The sequence below is a fragment of the Phascolarctos cinereus genome, unplaced genomic scaffold (assembly GCF_003287225.1).
Source record: "Phascolarctos cinereus isolate Bilbo 61053 unplaced genomic scaffold, phaCin_HiC Scaffold_4;HRSCAF=312, whole genome shotgun sequence".
NCBI lineage: Eukaryota > Metazoa > Chordata > Mammalia > Diprotodontia > Phascolarctidae > Phascolarctos > Phascolarctos cinereus.
Genome location: NW_027555847.1, coordinates 566,174,123 through 566,183,590, shown reverse-complemented (window position 1 = coordinate 566,183,590; position 9,468 = coordinate 566,174,123).

Here is a 9,468-nt window from a genome sequence, read left to right as displayed (position 1 = left end):
ATTATGAATTATTTGTTGATAATATTTTATGGATTTTGTAGTTTTTATTGCATGGTTTATCCTCTTTATATTAGTTTTCAAAAATATGACTTTTTCTCTCTTGAGTCAATTTTAGCTTCACACCACACATTTTGAAAGACTACCACTATAATTTTATCTTGTAAATTATTTATTATTTTATTTTTTATTTGATCCATTCATTATTTAGGTTATTTAATTTAGTTTTTTGTTTATGTATTTATTATTGATTATGTAAGGGAATTTGTTCAACTCTTTCCTCCAACCCAACCCATCCTCCATTATATTTGAGTATATCTCTCTTCTTATAAAGTTTGGACATGCATATTGACACCTTGGTAAAGAATAAATGATAACTCTGATTTTTTTTATTCCTTTGATACTCATTAGTTTCTTATGACCAGATAGCTATCATACACAGTGAAATCCAATGCCCGCAAGCACATGCATATACATTAATCTTGAAAAAAGAGACAAGCAGTTTTGAGCATGCACAGAATTGAATGCTCAATACTCAACTCTCAATTTCCAATGGAACTGATGAATCCTCATTGCAAGATTGCGTTATCCCCTCCTGGTTCTAAGGTCAACTCTGATCAATTGAGTATGTCTTTCTAATACCATGTAGTTTACAACTCCTCACCAGCATGCTTCTCTACATGATTTTTCAGTTGATATTAGTTAGTCAGACTTATTTAGTTGGTATTTATTATGACAATATGGTTGGTATAAATCCTGGCAAATGCTGAGACATACTGTCTCTAATACACAGAGTTCAATGGAAAGCATGATCAAGATAGAGAACAAATGTGGCAAAAGGGTTGCTCACAGCTCCTGGACATCTTTTTGCAGGGGAACTAAAGGTGTTCCCCTTAAGTCTAGTATAAATTTTCTGCTGGGCTCTTTGTACCTGGAATACTTGTCTGGCTTATACATGGCTTCACATGTAGACACTACCACCAGTGACTACTGTCTTAGGGATACTAACAGGATGCCTGATTAAAAAAAAAAAAAGAAAATAATTCCCTGATTGAAGCCCAGAAAGTCATCCTTTCACTAAGGGGAGGTGGTGGTAGAGGTAGTAGTTCCTTTTCAGGAGTTAAACTAGAATGCTCTTTTCTCATCTGTCACTAGCTCCAAATCTCCAAACCCACTGCTTCCAGGTTTTATACAGATTCCTGAGGTGTTACCAAATCCCTTAGCCAATCTGAACAGGGAATTGTCTAGTCCTTGTTCACACCTTGTGAACAATGACCATGTATTCTCATGTGATAAATATGTAAGAACTAAATGGTTAAGATGTGTTCTTACCTAAGAAATCTATCAGGGATAAGTGGGGTCAGGTGATTTCAATATTAGGGAAATTCTGAATTAGGATTTTGCTGTTGTTGTTCTTTTACATATTTCTAAAAACAATGCTTCTTACCTGCTCTCTTCCTCTCACCATCAAGCCATGCCCTTTAGTTGTCAACCACATCTCTGGTTTTAGAATTTTATTTGTTAATTCCTTTTGATTTCTCCCTAATTATTCCCTACACTCTTTTCCCCTTGTGTTAAGTAGTTATGTAACATCCCTCTTTCCTTCCTCCCTTTCAACATTTTTTGTTAGGGTTTTAAAAATTCATTTTCTGTGCCTTTCTCTAAAAAATTTCTTTCCCACATTCTCTTCATTAGTTCTATTTGATTTCTGTTCTATGCTAATATTTTATTCTTTGATTCATGTTCCTTGTACTTATTTATTCCTTCTTTAGGCTCTGCGTTCCTCAAGTAATCAGGGGATTAAACTTCCCAAAGTACCTCTTTTGAGTTCCTTCTTCTAAACCATTTCTATGTTATTTTCTTTATAGGTTTTGTTTCCTCCTTCCATATTATAGCAAATTCATTATAGTCAAGTTACCCCCAGGCTCATTTGACTTCATCTTGGTCCATGACTTCAAGCCAGCCTGCATAGTGGTAGAAATGCTCTGCTTATATTCAGAACTGTTAGAGTAAATGTGCCATTGTTTGCATCTTTCCTATCTAAAGCCACAAGTATCAGAAGATTCCCGCCCCACTCCCCGCCAAGAATTCCCTATACCAATGAAATCTAAGGTCCAGACCCTTTCCCTATACCTATTTTTTATAGTTTTCATCTCTTAATGAGATGATTCTTGTATTACATAAAACTACATTGCTAAAATGTGAATGAAACAGGTGATTAATAATGCTTATTTAATTGAATCAACATTCTCTAACAGTTAACATAATTAAAACTTTAAAATGAGAAAGCATTTATTCTTATAATCATTCCCTTAAAATATTTCCAATATTCTTTCTTCTGAGTTTATCAGGAGCATAACAGTACTTTGGAATGTAATTTTATTTGTATGTATTATAGATAGTACAGGCGTAATCATTTTACTTTCTTTTCTTTTGCCTACTTCCAAGTTATGAGCTCATCTGTTCTTTGAAAGATGAAAAGATTTTTACACTGACCTCATCATGTCTCCTTTATCTTTTTTGACGTATGCTCTCCATATTAATTGGTTCTTAATTAATCTTTGTGCTTGGGGATTTGGAATAGCTTTAGAGTATTAGTAGCCAGTACCTATTCTTGCTCATATTTTACAATGTTGATTGAAAATTAATTCAAAGTGGAAGAAAATGACTATATGCAATGGAGCAAAGTGGCCTTTGGGTGCTCTAATTAAAAAATCCTGCCAATTAGGACCATAATTTCAACCAAAGTTTGCAAGCAGACCACTAAAAAGGCATTGCCCTACAGCCTAAAGGCATAGACTCCATCCAGAAATGATCCTTTTTTCCCAGTGAATGAATATATTGTTCACTCTCTGGAAAGATGACAAAAAATATTTGTTGCTGACTTTTAAATTTCTTGTTAAACATTATTAAACATTATTGAGTGTAATTGTATCCTGAGTTCTTTGAAACAACATTTGAAACTGTAAAAAACAAAACCCTCTGAGTGTTCCTCCAGAATCAGCCCCCAGCCAGAGAGAGAGAACTGAAAAACATTTGATTAAGATTTAGATCTTATTGCCTGTGCTGTTCTTACTCTGGGGAAATCATTTTATTTATGGTCTGCTCCAAGTGACAGATTTCTAGCAAACTGGGCTCAGATGGCACTCAGCAATCAGGTGTTTGTTATTTTTGTCATTTGCAAATTTGGAAGTGTTTTGTAGACATTTTGGAAGCGAAATGCATCCACCATTGGGGTCTCTAGGTTGGAATTGTGAATTCCTCTCTGAAATTTCCAGTGTGGGGAGTGATGAATGTTCCTGGAACTCAAAAGTTGCTACAGCAAGGGTAGTTCATGATGTGAACATGTTTCTCTTAATTTGTGAAATACATCTGTTTTCAACATCTCACAGTGGAATGTCAGGTTGCTGCACTTTTCAAGTCAGAGAGTACCAGAGCCTCAACACCTATTTTGCCCTTTTAGTAGTAGTGAAATGAAAACATGAAGAAACTAAGGTAGCTAAAATCTGAAAAACAAACTTTTATCTCAAAGTGCTTTGGGACCATGCTAGACTTCATGTTAGAAATTTAAGCCAAATTAAAATATATAATGATAACAACTGATGTTGATATAATGCTTTAAGATCTGGAAAACACTTGCATGTAGTGTCTCATCTTTGCCTCATAACAACCCTATGAGGGAAATGTGACAGGTATTATAATCCTTGTTTTATAGATGAGAAAACTAAGGCATGTAGGTTATGGGATTTGATTAAAGTCACATATTTTATAAGTGTCTGAGATAAAATTTGAACTCAGAGGGGCAGTCAAGTGGTGCAGTGGATAGAGCACCTGCTCTAGAGTCAGGAGTTCAGTTCATTCTGTGTTCAATCAACTCAGAGTTCAAATCAGACACTTGTCACATAAGTTGTGTGACTCTGGGCAAGTCACTTAACTCGGATTGCCTCACCAAAAAACCAAAACAAAACAAAACAAAAAAAAGATTTCAATTCAGGCCTCCCTGATTCCAAATTTAATGCTTTAATGGTTTATCCACTATAACTTTCTGCCTCTTTTGTGTAAATTATTACTTCTAAATAATAATGAAAACTTAGAAATAAAAGTCCAGAAAAAAGCATATGTGTGTGTGTATGTGTGTGTGTGTGTGTGTGTGTATAAACTTCACAGAAAATGGCAAACCATTCTTTTTAAATTGCCCTAAATTTTCATTCTTTATTATAAACTAACAGTAGCAAAGTTTCTTTCTATTGCAGCAGATTTGGATAGATCAGCCAAACAAAGTTTGGTTGCCTTGGTTTTGCACTATGGAACATAAGATGATAGCATGCCAGAGCTACTTTTTTTTTGATTGGTTGGTTTTTTTGGGGAGTGGTAAGAGAGGGAAAGAAAAGGGCAGGAGCTGGGGGCATAGAGTTCCACTATTCTTAGGGTTTTAGAACTAGTCTGTGGTTCAGAGGCCTGGCTGAATGTTTCTGTCATGCCTAATTCAGATTTTGTCACATACACACAGACACACACACACACACACACACACACACACACACAGAGACACACACACATCACTTAAATGTGATTTCACAAGCTGTAATTGAATTTTGAAGACAGTCAATTTCTAAAAGAGTGCCTTCTCTTAATGAGGTGCAAGGTTTCTCTTTTTTGTCCTTAAACAAATGTATGATCTCATGCTTGTGCACACACACATACACACGCAGCCTGTTCTGTATTGATTGGTCATCAAACTAATGTATATCTGTGCAGCACCTACTCCATCTACATTGGTTGGTGTGTTGCTTTGGTGTCAACAGGTGGGTTTTCTCCTTCTTTTGAACCAGATTAGGAGGTTGGGGTTCCTTCCTGTATTACAGGATGTACAGCCATGCACTGCACACTGTATTACAATAGAAAATGTAGAGCCATGCCCTGCACACTGGATTTAATCCCTGGGCCACTGGTTAAATCTTGATTTAACCTGCTCAGGTGATTGGCACTTAGCTTTGCAGGATCTTTAAACTTTATGCCATTGTGGTCTTTCAGATCATGAAGAGTTTTATTAGAACTAAAGAATGGCAGTGGATATTATTTTTTGGAAGTGTTTCTGGGTATTTTTTCTATGTGAAACTTCTTGAACCATGATGTCACTTTTGTTCTCTCTGCTTGACCCCAGGGGTGGAACATTGAGTACAAGTGGGTGACAGGCAGATTTAGGCAGAAGAATGATTAGATAAGTAGTAGGAGCAGCAAGAGTGAGTAGTGTCATGGAAACCGAGAGAAGAGAGACTGGTCAGCAGCGCCAAATGTGGTAAAAATGCACTACCACTTCATCTCCACTCGTAGAATCTCTCTCTTAAAGACACAGCTCAAATATCATATTCTACAGAAAGCCTTTTCTGATTGCCCTAATTATCAATGTCCTTATTCCCTAATTACTTTTTAACTCTATTTTATTTATTTATTCTGTGTGTGTTTTTATATGTACATATTGTCTCCCCTAATTGAATATAAACAGTAGAGATTTCTTCATTCTCTCTGATCATATCCTCACTAGCTAGCATAGTGTCTAATACATAGTAGGAGATTAATACATACATATATATATATATATAAATGTATATATATGTATATGTTATTGATTATCCTCTAACACATGGATACAAGTGCCATAAGGGGACACTTTCCTTCCTATTTTGAAAAGGGGGGAGTTGTCAGTTCTCACTAGTGTAAATCAAATTCATTTTGATATTCTGAAACTTTAGCGATATGGTTCTGGAAAAATCATGTCCTTGGGAAAGTGTACATATGAAAAATGTGTCATCCAAGACACCTAGGGAAATGGATAGAGTTAATACCTGAAGCAATCAGGAAATAATTATTCAATGGGTTCAAGAATCATCTGCCATTTCTGAAAATTTTCTATTAAGTGGAGGTGTCCTTTAGATAGAGCTTAATGGAATAACCAGTTGACACAGACTTTGAAATAGGAAACAAGATGTCTAGTACCTCTTGCAGGGGGAACCATGGAAGAGATTATCTTCAGGAAATGGTGATGAGAACCACTGAGGCTGAGACTCACTGGCTATATACCTTCCAGGAGATTATGGAGTTAGATGCTGTTTTAAAACAGAGGTGGAAAAGAAGGCATATTTGAAAGGGTCAGCTTTAACAGCTAGCTAATGACATCTACTTTAGGCAAACCACCTGGGAGGAAGAAATAGGTCAAGGGCAGGATAACCGGAATTATTAAGAGTTTCATTGAGGTTAAGACACGTGGCTTCAAAGATCAGATAAGGATGTGCTCATGAGAACATCTTTAGCAGACAACTAGAAACATGTCTTTCTGACCCAGAGAGTCAAGATACAGGGTAACATTTCCCAGAGCCCAGCACAATTGACAACTTCAGTTTGGGCAAGTGGAGTGGTGGTACGGTCTTTTCTTGATAGCCTAGGGTGAATCGAAGGCATCTTTGAGGGGAGGTAAATTAGAAAAGCACCTTTTCCTGGATACAGAAAACATATGGAGATAAAGTTTCAAAAGATTTTGAATCCCAAAGCAGTCTTGAGCCAGGCAAAATCTAACTTGGAAAGAAATCTTTCAACTTCAATGAGTATCCAAACATTTAAAGGATCATGGCTGGATAACTGAGGAGAAAAGAGATGAGATTAGTCAAGGCTAAAAAATATCAAAGCCTATCTCCATTTTATAAGCAGTAATAGGATCACAGAGTTAAAACCTGGAAATAACTTTAGAGAACATTTATTTCAGTTTCTTTATTTTACATATGAGAATACTGAAGACCAAACTGGAAAAATGACTTTTCCACAGTCATGTAGAGTCTGGGTTTGGCAGGCCCAAGATCACACAGGTAGTAAATGGTATACCCTCTGACCACATATCCAGTGCTCTCTTTACTGCCCTACACTGTTAACACTGTTCTGTTTGTTAATATTTAAGTAATCTACTAAAAATAGTATTGTTCTAAAATATTCTAAAACTTCTACAACATTTAAAATATCAACTTGCTATGTACTACTTTATTCAGGTTATAAGAAAGCAAATTGTAAAAATGTATAATTTCTAATAAATTTCATAGGATATATTAGGATAAGTTTTAGTTAGAGAAACATAGACTAAGCCTAGCACGATTCTGCTAGAATTAGATTGTAATTGAAACAGCAGGGGGTGGTGGGAGAACAGGCCTTTCTTTGAATTATATGTTGTGAGATCCAATACAGAACTTTTGTGATGAAACACATTCTCTGGCTGGAGCAAATTGTATTTTATGGGATCCAAGTGGTATTTGTGAGATTTCAGGGTTATTTATCTTCTGCGCCTTATAGTTCACTTTGCCAGGAGCAGTTCTTTGATGAGCATTGTATAGATTCTTTTGGACCTGGGAATCCAAATGTAAAGGATAGGGCAAGGTTTATGCTTGGAAAATTTTGCTCATATGGTACCTAACACATTTAAACAGTCAACAACCTGGATGTGGGTTTTTTCTGGTTGTTGTTGGTGGTGGTCAATATGATGATGATACTTAGGGCCTGACTACAGAGTACCTTGGTGTACCTGCAGAGCCCACAGGATTTCTTTGAAATGATCACTTGAATGATTTTCTTGAAATTATGAAAATTAAATGAGATAACACATGTAAAAACATCTTGCTAACATCAAAGTGCTATATAAATACTAGTTACTGTTATTGTTATTGTTATTTTGATCTTTTACACTCTTCATTCTCTATGGCACCATGAAGTTTACTACATCATTCATACACCTCAAAGGCATAGACTGAAATCTTTGTTTGAAAAGTTATTTCTATTTATTGCTTCCAATTCAAACATAGCATCACCATGAAATACCGCTATGAGTTGATGCAGCCCATTTTAATGCTGCCAGATACATTAGCTTTCATAGCTGCAAAGACATAGTGGAAAAAACAAATAAACAAGCAAACAAATCAAAACGTGTGTTGACCATGGTCTCTGAAGACATAGATCTTGGATGAGTGGTCGTTTCTTCTCCAAACATGTTTCATCATTTACAGATAAAATCTCAATAGACTAAAGAAGAGAGGAAACTCAATGGAGAAATGCATAGGAACTGGGCTCAGGCAGTGTCTGTGCAACAGAAAGTATGAGTTCACATCAATTTAAAAATTAAACTTTTAATAAGCATTTAATAAATGCTTCCTGCATGTCAGGCAATGTACTAGGCAATGGAGAGTCAGAGACAAAAAACAAAGTAACCAAGAAACCAATCAACAAGCTATTAAGAGATTATGTGACCGGCATTGTGCTAGCTACTGGGTATTCAAGGGCAATCATGAAGCAGTCCCTTCCTTTAGTGACCTTACATTCAATTGGAGGAGACAACATTTAATTATTAAAATAGACATAGTGATAAGGACTAGACCTATTATTTCATTAGTATAGGGAAATGAAACTTCTTTATTTCTTTGTTACAAATACAGGCTGGTGCCTTCTTTGCAACTTAGTATCTTGAGTTGCCTCAGTCACTAAAAGCGAAAGAGGGCTAGCCAGGGTCACACAGTATATGTTCAACTTGAATCCAGTTCTTCGTGGCTCTAAAGTCGCTCCCTAAACAGAAATGCCTCCCTGCCCCTTGTACATTTATGGGTATCTCTCTGTCTCTGTCTCTGTCTCTGTCCCTGTTTCTCTGATGACTCTCTGCCCTTTGTACATGAATGGATATCTCTATCTACGTGTGTGTGTGTGTGTGTGTGTGTGTGTGTGTGTGATAAAGAAAAATCTTAGGAGGAAGTACAATAGAGCTGGGGGATCAAGCAAGCCTTCATTGATAAAACACTCCCTGCTCACTTGCTCACTGGAGAGTTTATTTTCTCCTAGAGGGAAGTGAGATAACATGTAAACAAGTATAAGTAAATATAAAGTAATTTGAGGGCATGGAGAGCACCAGTGACTTGGGGGGGAAGGGGAACACGTAGGAGTCAACACTTGAGCTGACAATGAAGAGTGCTATGGAATTGATAAGCTGAAGGTAAAGAGGAATAGCATTTCAATTAGAAACCATGGCTGAGTGTTTCCTAGTTAAGGGTTCTCATAGATAAGTATTGCTACTTGGGCCTCAAGATTTACTGTGTCTTTGGTTCATATCATCCTTGTAAGTATTTACTCTGGGAAACCTTTTGCATCATTGAGGAGCATCATAAATTTGGGAAATGAATAAAATGTAAGTAAAGCTCTTACAATGAGCACCTTCCATTCTGTTTGGTATTTAAGCCTCTTTAAACAAGATCCAAAAAGAACATGCTGCTTTGTAGTGGAACCCCAAAGGTGACTCTTGAAAGAACTACAAAATTAGGAAGAGTCAAAAATAAATGAAAGAGAGATATCTAAAAGGAAGCAAATGAGAAACTTGTAGATAAATGAAACCAGCCTCAGACTATTGAGTTTAAATAATTTTCCTCCTTTATCAATTTACAGCACTTTGTA